Source organism: Neofelis nebulosa, chromosome 4, assembly GCF_028018385.1.
Source record: "Neofelis nebulosa isolate mNeoNeb1 chromosome 4, mNeoNeb1.pri, whole genome shotgun sequence".
NCBI lineage: Eukaryota > Metazoa > Chordata > Mammalia > Carnivora > Felidae > Neofelis > Neofelis nebulosa.
The window spans coordinates 75,226,146-75,245,232 of record NC_080785.1 but is presented as its reverse complement, the minus strand read 5'-3'; the positions used below and the strand labels follow the sequence as shown (position 1 = coordinate 75,245,232).

The 19,087-nt window shown below is 37.7% G+C and overlaps 1 protein-coding gene across 8 annotated transcripts in view; it reads left to right on the top strand.

Annotated features, from left to right (window-relative positions):
* The window catches only part of CDK14 (cyclin dependent kinase 14), a 633,696-nt gene that overhangs the window by 311,660 nt on the left and 302,949 nt on the right, over positions 1 to 19,087 (top strand). The window lies entirely within an intron of this gene.

Below are 19,087 nucleotides of genomic sequence, written 5' to 3'. Positions count from 1 at the left end.
AAATGTGCAGGAGGAATCATCAAAGTAATAGTCATTCAACTACACTTTTTCCAGCTGTGGAGGATGTGAATTTCAAGATTAAGAGGGTCCATTAAATCCCCATAATATTTAATGAAAATAGACTGACAATAAGATTCCTTACTGCAAAATTTTAGAACGCTGGTTTTGAAGAAAAATCCTACAAAAGGAAACGGCTTTACTGTGATAGAATTATAGTGGCCTTAGCCTTTTCAGCAGCAACACTGGAAGGGAGACAGCAGTGGGACAGTGGCTTGAAAGTTCGTATTTAAAATTATTCCCTCAGGGAGCCTGGCTGGCTCAGTCAGTAGAGCATGTGACTCTTGATCTCATGATCATGATTTCAAGCCCTATATTGAGTTTAGAGCTTACTTAAAAAAAAATAAATAAATAAAATTATTCTCTCAACCTAGTATTCTATACAAACTATCAATTGTGAAGGTAAAGTAATTATTTTCAGATGTTCAAAAAGTTGAACATAATGCCCATCCTTTCTCAGGAAGCTACTTGAGGATGTACTCCACTAGAATTCAGGGTATAAACCAAGGCAGAGAAGACAAAGAAACCAAGAAACAAAGGCTGCCACGGAGAGAGATGCAGGAGGTTTTCAGGACAATGCTGAAAAGAATCCCAGGATGACAGTTATGCATTAGTCTGGGAGAGTAATCCACTGGTCCAGTTGGAGCAGGTCAGGGGTTTCCAGGAGAGATTTCCAAGAAGAGGAAATTGTTAGGTAAAATACCTAATGTGTTTGAGAAGATTTATGAGATGGGAAAAGAGTTTGGTGTTGAATTAGCACTAACTGCAAAGAAAACTAACCAAAGGAAAACAAACCAATAAACAAAAGAACTAGATCATCAGTAACACCAGGAAAACCAAATTATTGTGTGGGGGTGGGGGTGGGGGTAAAAGTATTCATAGTAAACTAAATGGCTCAGGTCTAAATAATATTTACATAGTCATAATAATTTAAATGTTAATGTTGGTAAAATTAAAAAGGAAAAATACCTCTGAGTGATTCTGCTATAACCAGGCAAGCTCCTTCCAGGATTAGTATCCTAGAAAAGGTTTTTTGACTCTGTCCAATGTTCTTCTCCCTACACTACATGATTAATACATTAAATTACTGTAAGTAGCTTATTATTTAACTTTATATGCACTCAGTCACATAGTTTTATCATCATTTTCATATTGAGGATAGTACTCTTATCTTCTCTGAGGGTGTGGGAAGTTAAAAAATAGAATGCAGCTTGTTAATGCCTGTGTTTTGGCATCTGAATTGCCATGCACAGAAGCAGACGGCCCTTATTACCATGTTGGTTTCCATGGGAGGCCACTCACCTAATTATGCACTGGCTTTTCTTCACCTGCTTAGACACAATGCCCTCCTCCAGGGTTACATTTAGGATCTGCACTGCAGGTGAAATTATTCTCAAAGTAGTCTGACTGTGACATAGTGACAGATGTCCCACAGGTATTTCTGTTTGATATATTAATGCATTTTTTCACGTTGTGATATTTATTGTCACTTAAATCTATAAATACAAAATGAAGAGCATAAGAATAATATTTACTAAGTTAACAGCTGTTCATAAGGCTGAGATGTTAATTTAAAAAAAAAACAGTTGAGCTAAAATAAGACCTTGTAATGGTTCTTTATAAATTTAAGGAGATGGGAAAACCAGGTGAGATCCACTTTTATGTTAAAAGAGCATATTCTTTAGTAACTCCAAAGCTCTGTGTTTACCTAAATAGCTTGTAGATCATTAAATGTTTGGAATGTTGTAGATACTGAATATTCATTGTAGGGAACAGAAGGAAAGTACAGTGATCAGACCTTTTTGTTTCTAAATCTGGCAATTTTGACTTTTAGTTTGATTATTGGGCAGCATAAAAATATATGTAAAGCATTTGTCTTGGATTCTAAAAATGTGAATATTTTTGTTTAGATTTCATATATCCTTGTTTACAGTAATACTGTGGGATGTCATGTACCTAAGAATTGAGATTGTTCTTTAATGTGAATCAGATAGAATTTTAAGCATTACAAACATGATAGGTCATTGAAAAATGAAAGAGAAAAGAACAACTGGAATGATACATAATTTGTGATTTCATAATAAGGCATGGAATTCTACAGTAATTTTATGCTAATTCTCAGCAAAACATTTGTTAAAGTTTATCTTTCTTGATGTATATTCCTGGTAAATACTGAAATAAACTCATAACAAAAAAATAATAGTAAACTCACAACAAAAAGTAAATTCATAACAAAAATTGTCAATGTTAACTAAATTTCTAGAATCATTTGCTATTTTGCCCACAAAGTATATCTGTTCTCAACATGACATTGTGAAATAAATATTCACTATTAACTAATGGTTTGTTTCTTAGCATAGTATCAATTTTAGACAAATGGGTAATTTTAGCAGTTAATTACTTAGAGGGCAATTTAAAATCTCAATCAAAAGCCTGAGGACATTGTCCTTGTTATAAATATTTATGATGATTAAAGGTATAGCAAGCAATTGCTAGAACATAATTGGTATGTCAGAAACTAGTTAGAATTTGGGGGGAAGGATAGTTTATTTTTTCCCCCTTTTAAGCCATTCACTATAAATATTATTAGGTTTTGGCTATTATCGTTGAGTTGAATGCAGAACTTGTGTTAGTTCTTCAATTAATAATTTTCAGTGATTTACAGGTTGATCATTGATGTAAAGAAAATGACCATAACAGCCTAAATTTTACCCTTCATTCAATGTTTCATGTGTTCTTTAAAAATGGATAATCATGAGAGACTAAAAAAAATTAAGGTTCATAAAAAAGATTAATTGATGCTGTCTCCAGGTGATATCTAGAAATGTAGATGCATGAATCTTATTGATGACATTGGATCTTCCTGTATTTTTCTGTAACGCACCTTCATATCCATGTTATCTTAATGGCTTTGCAAGAAGATTCCTTTCAAAAAAAAGCATTTGCATTTTTTCAACAAAATTGTTTTGGATAATCCAAAATAATCCAAGCGGTTATGAATACTGTACCTTATTCTCTGAAATATCTGACATGCTACTGGCATATAGCGAGTTTTATTTTTTTAATTTCAATATCTATATTAACTAAAAAGATATTAGGTTTACTATGCTTGAAAAATTGCTATTTTCCTTTCATAGTCCAGGGAACAAGCAGGTGTATAACAGACAGAATAATGTTATGCCAAATTAAGACTGTCTTATACAGATGGCACCGAGAATTGATTCCTAAATGAGACTTTCTAATGTTCAGATAGAAAATCGGATAGCACCTGATTTTCTCCATATTCTACATTAGAGCTCTCATTTAGCTGGTAATGATTTCCTACTATGCATTACTGTGACTATATAGAGGCTTTTCTCATTCTGTATTTTGAGAAATAGGATTATTTCATGAAGTCATTAATGAGTGCTTTAGTCTCAGCACCTGTCCAGGTTTCTTTTGAACATTTTTATCCTATTTTTGCTATAACAAAATAATCTTCCCTATCTAGAAAGTGAAGGATTAACAATAAAAGAAAGTGAAGCTTCATGTGTTGATTCATATTGTGCTCGACGTTCACAGGGGCTCTAAGCAGTGAATTTCTGGTTAAGATGTGGGGCCCACTTTCCGCCGTTCAGATCATGTCTTTTGTATCTTTGGCATCATATGCTTGCTTATCTGCTTGTAACAGTTTGGGTCAGACAAAGGAATCAAGGCAGGTAATTAAACAACAGACTCTTTCTTAGAAGTGCTTTGAAACCTGGATTTAAAAGAAATCACCCCAAAGATTTATGAAGTACAACCATCAGAAGTATGCCATATGATATTTTGTTGAGATGGAAGATGATTGTAAATGGAATCACCCAGCTTGGGGAGTACCCAGTGGGAATACACCTTCCTGGGTTTTAAGCTTAAGCCATTCACCTTGCCTCTCTCCCCTTTAAGGGTTAAGATGGATCCTGCACTTGACCTCTTTGTTTGCATGTTTTCCAAGACAAACAAGAGGACCCAGGAGGGAAATCAGGCTGAGTAATAGAGTTATATACACACTACCAAAGATATTTGTAATTTTTTTGCACAGGTACAGCCTTCATGTGACTAGCCAGTACATCTCATTAATGTTTTGTCATAATGTATCCATTCCTATTATTTGAGACCTATCTGAGAGAATGTAGAGAGGTCTTTTGATCACTGTATCCAAATTCAAAGTGTTTCCTGCATTCTATTTGAAATTTATTTTTCTCAGTGCTACAGCTTATACATAGAAGCTTTCTCTAAGACCCTTAGACTCAAGGTTTATCACCTTTGCCAGTTTTTCAGTCTGCATCTCTCTCACATACACACTTTTTTTTTTTTTGTAATTTTATTGCATTTTTATCTGAAAGTCAGGACCTCTCACTCCCCTTCAGCCATTTTGCCCATCTCCCTATTCCCCTCTTCTCGGGCAACCACCAATTTCCTGTTTATGGGTCTATTTCTACTTTTTTTGTTTGCTCATTTGTTTTGTTTTTAGATTCCACATGTAAGTGAATCATATGGTATTTGTCTTTCACTTAGCATAATACCCTCTAGGTCCATCCATGTTGTCACAGATGCCAAGATCTCATTTTTTATGCCTGAGTAATATCCCATTGTATGTATGTATGTATACCTCTTCATCCATTCATCTGTCAATGGACACTTGGTTTGCTTCCATATCTTGGCTATTGTAAATAACGCTGCAATAAAACATATGGGTCCATATATCTTTTTTAATTAGTATTTTCATTTTCTTTAGATAAATACCCAGTAGTAGAATTACTGGATTACATGATATTTGTATTTTCAATTTTTTTTGAGTGCATCCATACTATTTTCCATAGTGGTTCCATCAGTTAGCACTCCCACCAACAGTGTACAAAGGTTTCTTTTTCTCCAGTTCTTGCCAATACTTGTTATTTCTTGTCTTTTTGATTCTAGCCATTCTGACAGGTATAAGTTGATATCTCATTGTGGTTTTGATTTGCCTTTCCCTGATGATGAGTGATGTCGAACCTTATGTATCTGTTGGCCATCTGTATGTCTTCTTTTGAAAAATGTCTATTTAAGTTCTCTGCTCACTTCTTAATTGGGTTAATTGGGTTTTTTGGTATTATATAAATTCTACATATATTTTGGATATAAAACCCTTATCAGATCATTTTCAAATATCATCTTTCATTTCAGTAGGTTGCCTTTTTGTTTCATTGATGGTTTCCTTTGCTGTGCAGAAGCTTTTTATTTTGGTGTAGTCCAAATAGTTTATTTTTGCTTTTGTTTCCCTTGCCTGAAGAGACATGTCTAGAAAAATGTTTCTGTAGAACAATGTCAAAGATTACTGTTTGTGTTCTCTTCTAGGAGTTTCATGGTTTCAGGTCTCACATTTAGGTCTTTAATCCATTTTGAGTTTATTTTTGTTTATGGTGTAAGGAAGTAGTCCAGCTTCATTCTTTTGCATGTAGTTGTCCAGTTTTTCCTGGATCATTTATTTAAGACACTGTCTTTTTAAAAAAAATTATTATTATTTTTTATTTTTTTTAATTTACATCCAAGTTAGTTAGCATATAGTGCAACAATGATTACAGGAGTAGATTGATTCCTTAATGCCCCTTACCCATATAGCCCATCCCAGCTCCCACCACCGCTCCAGCAACCTTCTGTTTGTTCTCTATATTTAAGAGTCTCTTATGTTTTGTCCCCCTCCCTGTTTTTATATTATTTTTGCTTCCCTTCCCTTATGTTCATCTGTTTTGTTTCTTAAAGTTCTCATATGAGTGAAGTTATATGATATTTGTCTTGCTCTGACTGACTAATTTTGCTTAGCATAATACCCTCTAGTTCCATCCATGTAGTTGTTAATGGAAAGATTTCATTCTTTTTGATTGCTGAGTAATACTCCATTGTATATATATACCATATCTTCTTATATTTTTTTTCATATCTTCTTTATCTGTTCATCCATCGATGGACATTTGGGCTCTTTCCATACTTTGGCTATTGTTGATAGTGCTGTTATAAACACTGGGATGCATGTGTCCTTTCGAAACAGCACACCTGTATCCCTTGGATAAATACCTAGTAGTGCAGTTGCGGGGTCAGAGGGTAGTTCTATTTTTAATTTTTTGAGGAACTTCCATACCGTTTTCCAGAGTGGCTGCACCAGTTTGCATTCCCACCAGCAGTGCAAAAGAGATCCTCTTTCTCCGCATCCTCACCAACATCTGTTTTTGCCTGAATTTTCATGTTAGCCATTGTGACAGGCGTGAGGTGGTATCTCATTGTGGTTCTGATTTGTATTTCCCTGATGATGAGTGATGTTGAGCATTTTTGCATGTGTCAGTTGGCCATCTGGATGCCTTCTTTGGAGAAGTGTCTATTTATGTCTTTGTCCATTTCTTCACTGGATTATTTGTTTTTTGGGTGTTGAGTTTGATAAGTTCTTTGTAAATTTTGGATACTAACCCTTTATCTGATATGTCATTTGCAAATATCTTCTCCCATTCTGTCGGTTGTCTTTTAGTTTTGCTGATTGTTTCCTTCACTGTGTATAAGCTTTTTATTTTGAGAGGTCCTAATAGTTCATTTTTGCTTTTGTTTCCCTTGCCTCTGGAGACATGTTGAGTAAGAAGTTGCTGCGGCCAAGATCAAAGAGGCTGTTGCCTGCTTTCTCCTTGAGGATTTTGATGGCTTCCTCTCTCATGTTTAGGTCTTTCAACCATTTCGAGTTTATTTTTGGGTATGGTGTAAGAAAGTGGTCCAGGTTCTTTTTTCTGCATGTTGCTGTCCAGTTTTCCCAGCATCACTTGCTGAACAGACTGTCTTTATTCCATTGGATATTTTCTGCTTTGTCAAAGATGAGTTGGCCATACGTTTGTGGGTCCATTTCTGGGTTCTCTATTCTGTCCCATTGATCTGAGTGTAAGACACTGTCATTTTTTCATTGTATACTCTTGCCTCTTCTGTCATAGATTAATTGACCATATAAGCATAGATTTATTTCTCAGCCATCCCCCTATCTTTTTTAAAAAGTTGTATTCATATCTTATCAATTGATATTAAGACAATTCATGTAGACTTAGTGTCTAGGATGTTACTTTAGGCATTAAAATCATTTTAAACTTCATTTATTACTATTCATTGTGTGTAAAAAAAAAAGAAAGACCCTTTAGTTAGGGGAGAGTAAGAAGCATACATTCACAAATGTAGTTGAGAAAAACTTGTATTTCATGCAATTTCTTTTAGTTCTAAAAAGTACATATCAATGAGGTCAGTTTTATAACTCTGAACTGTATTGACAAATAGAAACCTCATAACAACAGGTCTTAAGAAGATTATATGATCCAAATTCCTTGAAACAACTGTTTCAGTTTTTTTCTTGGAAACTTATGTTGGATAACTATTAAAGCCAATAGCTTAAGTTTGACTATCTTGTTTCTAGTTATCTGGGGAATATTTCTAGTACTAATTTTAGGGTTTTGACCAACTTTATTTAAAGGGAAAATTCTCACCCTCAGCCTTACCAGCTTGCTTCATTATATACACAAACCCTAATAATGTGGAAACCTACTTACTATATTAGAACTTCTTTCAGGGAACTTGGCAAAACAAAGATCTGTCTTTCAATCCCTTTTGACTCCTTTTAAATATCCCAGGTCTGGTTCCCAAGGCTTCAATCTGCCTGCTTAAGGCGGGTGTCTCTGTGTCTTGAACAACACCTTGCTTGATATCTACCATTGCCCTGAGGCTAGAAGAGAAGACAGAGTGGGTGGCCAATTTACTTGGTATGCTCAAAGATCACAGAAAGTGTGTAAAATCTTTTCCCCAAGAGCTTGCCCAAGTCCCAGCAGTTCTCATTTTTGGAGTTCTTCCTCTCCAGAAATATATCCTCTTTAGGAATAAGATATTAATGTTTAAATATTTTAGACAATGTGTATTAAATAGTTGTTACATTTTCTTGAAATGATAAAATGTTATGTATCTCAGTACCTTGAAGGAGTAGAGCAAAGGAGAAGACCATTGAATGAAAGATCTCAAAAAGGGCAAAAAGTGGCAAGACAAGTTCCCCCTGCTACTCAGATATTCCAAAAGCTGCACCTGTCTGTAGTACGTGGCAAAAAAGTACATACCTACAACCTGATGCCTGGGCATGAATATCTGTGTTTTACACCATCCAGTAATACATTTCACACCATCAAGTGTGTCTAAAGTGACACAAATTATACCATAATATTTATTTCTGTCTCCCTTACATCTCTATGTAACATTCTAATTATTCTTTTTAAAAACTTTAACACATCAAACTGCAATGATGTTTTATAAAATAGAAACTGTTTGGCACGAGTTCTGTATATTGTATTCGAAATTAGGATTTGGTATTTGCATCAGGTATTTGCACATTTGAACGTCACCTAAGTGAAATGAATCATGATGAATCATACTGTGGCCTTTAAAAATTGAAGAAGACCTACTCATGTAATGAAACCATTCTCTGATGTATATTATAAAATATTTTGACATTTATCAGATAAACTCAAAGTTTCTAATTATTTTTCATCTCCAGAAAGCTTGATGTCTGCATAATTTCATGTTTGCATAGCCTATGGGTTTTTAAACAATACAGTTGTTAAACATATTATTTGAAGTATTTATTGCCCATGTACAACTTTGGTTTATTTGCAATTGTCATATTTTCTGGCCTTAGATTCACACAATATATAGCTATTCAAATAGTACACATACTGAAAAAAAAAATCAAACAGTACATAAGCAGTACTCTTAATTTTGAGTGTCAGAGCAAGACAACAATAGGTTCAAATATTAGTATTACCTCTTACTTGCTAGGTGTCCCTTTGGCCAATTCATTTAATTTCTCTGAGCCTTTGTTTCTTTATCTGTGAAATAGGGATAATAGCATCTATCTGGCGGAAGTGTTGGGAGGATTAAATTACCTAAATGAGTGTAAAACACTTAGTGCAATGTCTGTCATAGTAATCATTTAATAAGTGGCAGTTATTATACTCTTTTGTTATTCGTAAAATTATGAAATGATACAATATCGCAATGTGAATGACTGTTAAAGATAACTAAGACTCAACCAGTCATTTAAGTTACAGAGATGAGAGATTTAAGATACAGAGATGTTAAACTTGGTCCCCAGAAGGCAAAAAAAGTATGTGAACTAAATGTCTTTGTAAGAACTAGTTGTATACCATAAGACATAGGGTCCATTGCTATTAGTTCTAATAAGCTTTCTGTAAGCCCCGAGAGACTCTAGACATTCCTCAAAGAAAGTTGACCCATGACAATCTGTAAGATGTTCACTGTGCTTCGTCTCACATTAAGTGGAACCACATATATTAAATAATGCATGTGTTTCAGACCATTCGCAAAACCTAATGACTGTAAACATTGAGGTAAAGAACATCTGGGATTGGAGGAGGGGAAGATGGTGGTGTAGGAGGACGCTGGGCTCACCGCGTCCTGCTGATCACTTAGATTCCACCTACACCTGCCTAAATAACCCAGAAAACTGCCAGAAGACTAGCAGAACGGAGTCTCCAGAGCCAAGCGCAGACAAGAGGCCCACGGAAGAGGGTAGGAAGGGCGGAGAGGCGGTGCACGCTCCACGGACTGGTGGGAGGGAGCCGGGGCGGAGGGGCGGCCTGCTGGCCAAACAGAGCCCCCGAGTCTGGCTTGCAAAAGCGGAGGGGCCGGACGGAGTGTGTTCCTACAGCAAGAGGGACTTGACATCTGGAAGGTTATAAGCTAACAGCTCTGCTCGGAGAGCAGGAAGGCTGGAGGACAACGGGAGGGAGAGTTGCTGAGCCCCGGGATGACAGAGCTCAGGTTGGCGAGGAACAAAGGCATTCGCCAGCGCCATCTCCCTCGCCCATCCCCCAGCCAAAATCTCAAACGGAACCAGTTCCTGCCAGGGAACTTGCTTGCACCTCGCAAACACCCAACATTGTGCTTCTGCGGATCCATCCCTCCACAGCAGTTCTGACTCCCTCCCCATGCCGCAGGGCCCCTCCCTAAGTGGATCACCGAAGGATAAGCAAGCTGAGCCTGCCCCTCCCACCCCTGTGCACCTTGCCGATCCACCCCAGCTAATATGCCAAATCCCCAGCACCACAAGCCTGGAAGTGTGCAAGTAGCCCAGACGGGCCATGCCACCCCACAGTGAATCCCACCCCTAGGAGAGGGGAAGAGAAGGCACACACCAGTCTGACTGTGGCCCCAGCGGTGGGCTGGGGGCAGACATCAGGTCTGACTGCGGCCCCGCCCACCAACACAAGTTATTCAAGACAGCACAGGGGAAGTGCCCCCCAGTTCCGCACCACTCCAGGGACTATCCAAAATGATGAAACGGAAGAATTCCCCTCAAAACAAACTCCAGGAAATAACAACAGCTAACGAACTGATCAAAAAGGATTTAAACAATATAACAGAAAGTGAATTTAGAATAATAGTCATAAAATTAATCGCTGGGACTGAAAACAGTATAGAGGACAGCAGAGAATCTATTGCTACAGAAATCAAGGGACTAAGGGACAGTCAGGAGGAGCTAAAAAATGCTATAAATGAACTGCAAAATAAAATGGAAACGACCACAGCTCGGATTGAAGAGGCAGAGGAGAGAATAGGTGAACTGGAAGAAAAAATTGTGGAAAAAGAGGAAGCTGAGAAAAAGAGAGATAAAAAAATCCAGAGTATGAGGGGAAAATTAGAGAACTAAGTGATGCACTAAAGAGAAATAATATACGCATAATTTGTATCCCAGAGGAGGAAGAGAGAGGGAAAGGTGCTGAACGTGCACTTGAAGAAATAATAGCTGAGAACTTCCCTGATCTGGGGAAGGAAAAAGGCATTGAAATCCAAGAGGCACAGAGAACTCCCTTCAGATGTCATTTGAATCGATCTTCTGCAAGACATATCATAGTGAAACTGGCAAAATACAAGGATAAAGAGAAAATTCTGAAAGCAGCTGGGGATAAACGTGCTCTCACATATAAAGGGAGACCTATAAGACTCGTGACCAATCTCTCTACTGAAACTTGGCAGGCCAGAAAGGAATGGCAGGAAATCTTCAATGTGATGAACAGAAAAAATAGGCAGCTGAGAATCGTTTATCCAGCAAATCTGTCATTTAGAATAGAAGGAGAGATAAAGGTCTTCCTAAACAAACAAAAACTGAAGGAATTCATCACCACTAAACCAGCCCTACAAGAGATCTTAAGGGGGATCCTGTGAGACAAAGTACCAGAGATATCACTACAAGCATGAAACCTACAGACATCACAATGACTCTAAACTCATATATTTCTATAATAACACTGAATGTAAATGGACTAAATGCACCAACCAAAAGACATAGGGTATCAGAATGGATAAAAAACAAGACCCATCTATTTGCTGTCTACAAGAGACTCATTTTAGACCTGAGGACACCTTCAGATTGAAAGTGAGGGGATGGAGAACTATGTATCATGCTACTGAAGTCAAAAGAGAGCTGGAGTAGCCATACTTATATCAGACAAACTAGACTTTAAATTAAATTCTTTAACAAGAGATGAAGAAGGGCATTATATAATAATTACAGGGTCTATCTATCAGGAAGAGCATAACAATTATAAATGTCTATGCGCCGAATATGAGAGCCCCCAAATATATAAAACAATTACAAACATAAGCAACCTTATTGGTAAGAATGTGGTAATTGTAGGGGACTTTAACACCCCACTTACAACAATGAGCAGATCATCTAGACATACGGTCAATAAAGAAACAAGGGCCCTGAATGATACATTGGATCAGATGGACTTGACAGATATATTATAAGTCTGCATCCCAAAGCAACAAATATACTTTCTTCTCGAGTGCACATGGAACATTCTCCAAGATAGATCATATACTGGGTCACAAAACAGCCCTTCATAAGTATACAAGAATTGAGATCATACCATGCATACTTTCAGACCACAATGCTATGAAGCTTGAAATCAACCACAGGAAAAAGTCTGGAAAACCTCCAAAAGCATGGAGGTTAAAGAACGCCCTACTAAAGAAAGAGTGGGTCAACCAGGCAATTAGAGAAGAAATTAAAAAATATATGGAAACAAATGAAAATGAAAATACAACAATCCAAACACTTTGGGATGCAGTGAAGGCAGTCCTGAGAGGAAAATACATTGCAATCCAGGCCTATCTCAAGAAACAAGAAAAATCCCAAATACAGAATCTAACAGCACACCTAAAGGAAATAGAAGCAGAGCCGCAAAGACAGCCGAAATCCAGCAGAAGAAGAGAAATAATAAAGATCAGAGCAGAAATAAACAATATAGAATCTAAAAAAACTGTAGAGCAGATCAATGAAACTAAGAGTTGGTTTTTTGAAAAAATAAACAAAATTGACAAACCTCTAGCCAGGCTTCTCAAAAAGAAAAGGGAGATGACCCAAATAGATAAAATCATGAATGAAAATGGAATTATTACAACCAATCCTTCAGAGATACAAGCAATTATCAGGGAATACTATGAAAAATTATATGCCAACAAATTGGACAACCTGGAAGAAATGGACAAATTCCTAAACACCCACACGCTTCCAAAACTCAATCAGGAGGAAATAGAAAGCTTGAACAGACCCATAACCAGTGAAGAAATTGAATCGGTTATCAAAAATCTCCCAACACATAAGAGTCCAGGACCAGATGGCTTCCCAGGAGAGTTCTACCAGACGTTTAAAGCAGAGATAATACCTACCCTTCTCAAGCTATTCCAAAAAATGGAACGGGAAGGAAAACTTCCAGACTCATTCTATGAATCCAGTATTACTTTGATTCCTAAACCAGACAGAGACCCAGTAAAAAAAGAGAACTACAGGCCAATATCCCTGATGAATATGGATGCAAAAATTCTCAATAAGATACTAGCAAATCGAATTCAACAGCATATAAAAAGAATTATTCACCATGATCAAGTGGGATTCATTCCTGGGATGCAGGGCTGGTTCAACATTTGCAAATCAATCAACGTGATACATCACATTAATAAGAGAAAAGATAAGAACCATATGATCATGTCAATCGATGCAGAAAAGGCCTTTGACAAAATTCAGCATCCTTTCTTAATAAAAACCCTCGAAAAAGTCGGGATAGAAGGAACATACTTAAAGATCATAAAAGCCATTTATGAAAAGCCCACAGCTAACATCATCCTCAATGGGGAAAAACTGAGAGCTTTTTCCCTGAGATCAGGAACATGACAGGGATGTCCACTCTCACTGCTATTGTTTATCATAGTGTTGGAAGTTCTAGCATCAGCAACCAGACAACAAAAGGAAATCAAAGGCATCAAAATTGGCAAAGATGAAATTAAGCTTCCACTTTTTGCAGATGACATGATATTATACATGGAAAATCCGATAGACTCCACCAGAAGTCTGGTAGAACTGATACATGAATTTAGCAAAGTTGCAGGATACAAAATCAATGTACAGAAATCAGTTGGATTCTTATACACTAATAATGAAGCAACAGAAAGACAAATAAAGAAACTGATCCCATTCACGATTGCACCAAGAAGCATAAAATACCTAGGGATAAATCTAACCAACGATGTAAGAGATCTGTATGCTGAAAACTATAGAAAGCTTATGAAGGAAATTGAAGAAGATATAAAGAAATGGAAAGACATTCCGTGCTCATGGATTGGAAGAATAAATATTGTCAAAATGTCAATACTACCCAAAGCTATCTACACATTCAATGCAATCCCAATCAAAATTGCACCAGCATTCTTCTCAAAGCTAGAACAAGCAATCCTAAAATTCATATGGAACCACAAAAGGCCCCAATAGCCAACGTAATTTTGAAGAAGACCAAAGCAGGAGGCATCACAATCCCAGACTTTAGCCTCTACTACAAAGCTGTCATCATCAAGACAGCATGGTATTGGCACAAAAACAGACACATAGACCAATGGAATAGAATAGAAACCCCAGAACTAGACCCACAAATGTATGGCCAACTCATCTTTGACAAAGCAGGAAAGAACATCCAATGGAAAAAAGACAGTCTCTTTAACACATGGTGCTGGGAGAACTGGACAGCAACATGCAGAAGGTTGAAACTAGACCACTTTCTCACACCATTCACAAAAATAAGCTCAAAATGGATAAAGGACCTGAATGTGAGACAGGAAACCATCAAAACCCTAGAGGAGAAAGCAGGAAAACACCTCTCTCACCTCAGTCGTAGCAATTTCTTACTTGACACATCCCCAAAGGCAAGGGAATTAAAAGCAAAAATGAACTACTGGGACCTTATGAAGATAAAAAGCTTCTGCACAGCAAAGGAAACAACCAACAAAACTAAAAGGCAACCAATGGAATGGGAAAAGATATTTCCAAAGACATTTTGGATAAAGGGCTAGTATCCAAAATCTATAAAGAGCTCACCAAACTCCATACCCGAAAAACAAATAATCCAGTGAAGAAATGGGCAGAAAACATGAATAGACACTTCTCTAAAGAAGACATCCGGATGGCCAAGAGGCACATGAAAAGATGCTAAACATCGCTCCTCATCAGGGAAATACAAATCAAAACCACCCTCAGATATCACCTCATGCCAGTCAGAGTGGCCAAAATGAACAAATCAGGAGACTATAGATGCTGGCGAGGATGTGGAGAAATGGGAACCCTCTTGCACTGTTGGTGGGAATGCAAAGTGGTGCAGCCACTCTGGAAAACAGTGTGGAGTTTCCTCAAAAATTAAAAATAGACCTACCCTGACCCAGCAGTAGCACTGCTAGGAATTTACCCAAGGGATACAGGAGTACTGATGCACAGGGGCACTTATACCCCAATGTTTATAGCAGCACTCTCAACAATCGCCAAATTATGGAAAGACCCTAAATGTCCATCAACTGATGAATGGATAAAGAAATTGTGGTTTATATACACAATGGTGTACTACATGGCAATGAGAAGGAATGAAATATGGCCCTTTGTATCAACGTGGATGGAACTGGAGAGTGTTATGCTAAGTGAAATAAGCCATACAGAGAAAGACAGATACCATATGTTTTCACTCTTATGTGGATCCTGAGAAACTTAACAGAAACCCATGGGGGAGGGGAAGGAAAAAAAAAAGAGGTTAGAGTGGGAGAGAACCAAAGCATAAGAGACTCTTAAAAACTGAGAACAAACTGAGGGTTGATGGGGTGTGGGAGGGAGCAGAGGGTGGGTGATGGGTATTGAGGAGGGCACCTTTTGGGATGAGCACTGGGTGTTGTATGGAAACCAATTTGACAATAAATTTCAAAAAAGAAAAAGAACATCTGATCACATATCTTTAGACTTTGAAAGATGGGGGTGGGGAGTATAAATCTTGTTTCTCACTGCCAGCGCCAGGAATTCTTCTGAGTAATAAAACATATCGAGTCCAATAATGTGTGCTTTTTCCTGACTTAAAAAGTTTTGATAAAAGGCCTATCTTGTTTGTTTTTTGTTTTTGTTTTTTTTTACCTGCTTAAACCCTAAAGAGTTCCATAAGGGAATGGATGAAGTATTCGAAGTATTCCTGAGAAGTATATACCATGGCACTGAGAATATGAGCTGTTTCCTGCTGGGGATGACAAGACAACTGAGCTATAGATAGATCTGCTGCTGGCAGAAATGTCCCTGTTCATCAGATCATTGCTATTTAAGGCATTTTCCCATTGGGGTTTGTACTGCAGAAAGTGAACATATTCAAACTAGAGTATAAATCCTCAGTGATCATATTGAAGAATTTGGAGGAATCTCCTTTTATAAAGTTGAAGAGAATATCCTGAGGTGACAGAGTATTCTTAGGAAGGCCTTATGGCTACTACATAGAAAGATGGGAAGAGAGTTTCACATCTGTTGGTAATACTTATCAACTTCAGTACCTAAAGGTATGTTATTAATTGCTGAGAGGATTTTAAATAGCAGAAACAAATCCAAGAATCATACGCTCATTACATAATATGCTAATTGAGACTTCTACAAACTTGGTTTCACTTATTAAAGCACTTTCATTATATTGGGCAGATGTCTGTATTCATCCATGCATTTACCAAGCATCAACCTCATTTAAGATGAGGAGGTGTAATGGAAAGTTCACAGGCGCTGTGTGATGGTTTGGATGATTTTGAGTAAGTTTCTTGTGCATTTAGAGCTACAGCTTTCTTATTTAAGAGAAAAGAAAAAATACAGGATTATTGATGAAAAGGATTAAATGTTATATGCAAGAGTGCTTGAAACAGCTTTTAAACTAGAATTTGCCCTCAATTATTATTAGGCCCCTTCTTTTTGGTATCTGAGATTCCATCCACATTTACCAAGTTTTATTAGCAAATACCCACAATGACTTTTACTCTTTGGTGGTCCTCCTTCTTCTCACAGTGTCCTCTGGTTTTCAAAATGATCAAGTGTAGCTTATTGTGTAATGATTTATACAATCAAGTCAAGTGGCTTTCTCAAAAATTTATGTGGTGAAGTTAGGTATTTGCCTGCTTGCCTAACGGAAGAGATTCCCTAACATGTGAATTCTCAAGACATTTCCAAAGAGCATAGCCTTGTGTTTAACTGAGCATGGCCACTGCTACCCACAGCCTTCCCCTGGCTGGCAGTGCATACTCTCTTAAGCCCATTAAGTTATGGACTTTTAACCCATATTTTTCTAATGTTTTTAGTGAAGTCTGCTGTGGTCCCTATTGCCACCATTACTTTTGTGATGGTGAGTTGGTAGGTTTATGGTTTCATATATTGTCTTTTCATTTATATGGGTTTTTCTTCTTAATTTATCTAGTGATCTGCTTGCCTGGTCGTTTCACCTTGTGCATCTAGTGACTGTTCAATTTGATTTCCTATTAAAATTTTATGTGTGATGAATTCTCTTTTCAGAGTGACAAGTTTCCTGTGATTTATCCCTTCCATAGCCTGCTATTCATATTATGGCAGGATTAATTCTACTTTTTTTTTTTTTTTTAATTTTAGCTAGACCCTCCCTCCCCTGTGCCTACGGTACACCCAGTTTGCTTTACTGTTGCAGTGCAGACTTAACTTTAAGTGGTAGCCATCTGTTTATGTGTCTCTCATACCTAGTGGGTTGTGAAGTTCTGGAGTCCAGGGACTACATCTAATACCTTATTCATCTTTGCATCCCTCTTGCTTGACAGCACCTGACATGGCACAACGTTGGCCCTTAGTAAATCCTGAATGAATTTATTCTATGGAGATTTGTTCTAACTTAACTTGTGCATTGCTCAAAGAGCTAAAATACTTTTGGGGCTATAACAATGTTTGAGGCGGTATGTCATGTCTGGGCTTAGTTTATCATGTACACAATTGTAATTGGAGTGTGTAGTTGCATCCTTCCCTGACACCAGTTTTCTTAATCTCCTTTAATATGATATTCCATTTTAATAGCTTCCATATTAGCATGAGGATTATATATTTTCACTAATTAGTAAAGGTATTAAAAGAAGAGCCCTTTGGGACTGCCTGATTTACCCACTTCTACACTTAGCATCTAGAAAACCCCGTTGCATGGTTTCCTGTCCATTGTTTTTGTATATGCTTCATCCAGATCTCTCTAAATTCAGTTCTGTATTCACATTACTGGTATAGGAGTGTCACCTGTGTCCCCAGGTTAGGAGGATGGTTAAAGCACACAGTCTGGGAGGCAGGAAAATACCGTATACTGTAGACACAGGCAAAGGCTGCCCCCGAAGCACAGAGGGGGAGCACCTCACATGCACCTGTAGAGGGAGTGAAGGCCTGGGGAGGTGGTCAAGGAGGAGCAGTTCTTGAGGTGAGACTTAAGAAGTGCATGGAGAATAACAGACAAAGGGGAAAGGGAGCTTTCCTGTCAGAAGAGAGGCAGGAATAAAGGTAAAGGTTTGAAGAGCAGTGTGCTCAGAGTGTGGGGTTGGGCAAGATTGCTTGAAGTCAAGGAGCATGGAGTGATGACTCCTGGGCACCCAGCTGTAGGCAGCCTTGAAGGCTGTGCTATTACACACCCAGACCTCATTCTGTCAGTGGGAGGAAGCAGCTTCTATGACAACATTTTGCCTACCTGTGTTGATTTCTGGCCAAGATTCCTGTAGTGAAGTGGTTAAGATTGTGGACTTTGGGATCAAACTGCCTGGGTTTGAGTCCTGGCTCCAGCACTTATGGCTGTACAACTTTGAGAAACTGTGCTTAGTTTCCTCATCACTAATACAGAGATAATAGTAGTACCTCTTTCACTAGAATTGTTGCAGCGATTAAATGAGGTTGTATTCTATGACACATACATAGAATGGCACCTGGTACTTGTTCTCTGTTAAATTAAAATTCATTGCCACAGTTAAATGGACAATCACATTCTGGTAAGTGTCTAGTAGGCCCCTAAGGTCAGTTAGCACCTTGCGGAAGGCCAAACTTCCTTTTTAAAATCAGTTTATTTTTGAAATCAAATGTATTTGTTATGTGGCCTGCTTTTGCCTTTTTGTTTAAAGCTTTTGAAAACACAAAGTAACTTTATTTGCTCACTTTCTCCCTTGTAAAACTGAGAGTATGGATTTTCTTCAAAATTGAAAGCATTAGGCTTCAGGATGCAGGGGTTATTAGGAGTGAAAAGTGAAGCTGGAAGCTGCTGGTGATGGTGTTAAGTCTTTCCATCTGCTACACAGGAAGGGTTGAGAGGAGGAGTCTAGAGAGATGTTTGCTTCCTGAGGTTCTCGGGCCACTAATTCAGTCTAGGCTAACACAGAACAGACTTTTCCTTTCTGATGCTTAGATTCTGGAAAGACTGATCATAGGCCTTCACTGCTCCATAGCATATGTCATCAATACAAAGATATTGAAATGAATTTGTCTCACTGTGATTTCAAGGTATCCACCCTGTAAAAAATATACCTGGCTTTTCTAGCCCCCAGTTAGGTGGAAAATATTCCAGAAATGCTAGCTTCCAGGGGCTCTCAAGGAGTTGCCAATCCTTTCCATTTAAATATTCTGGAATCC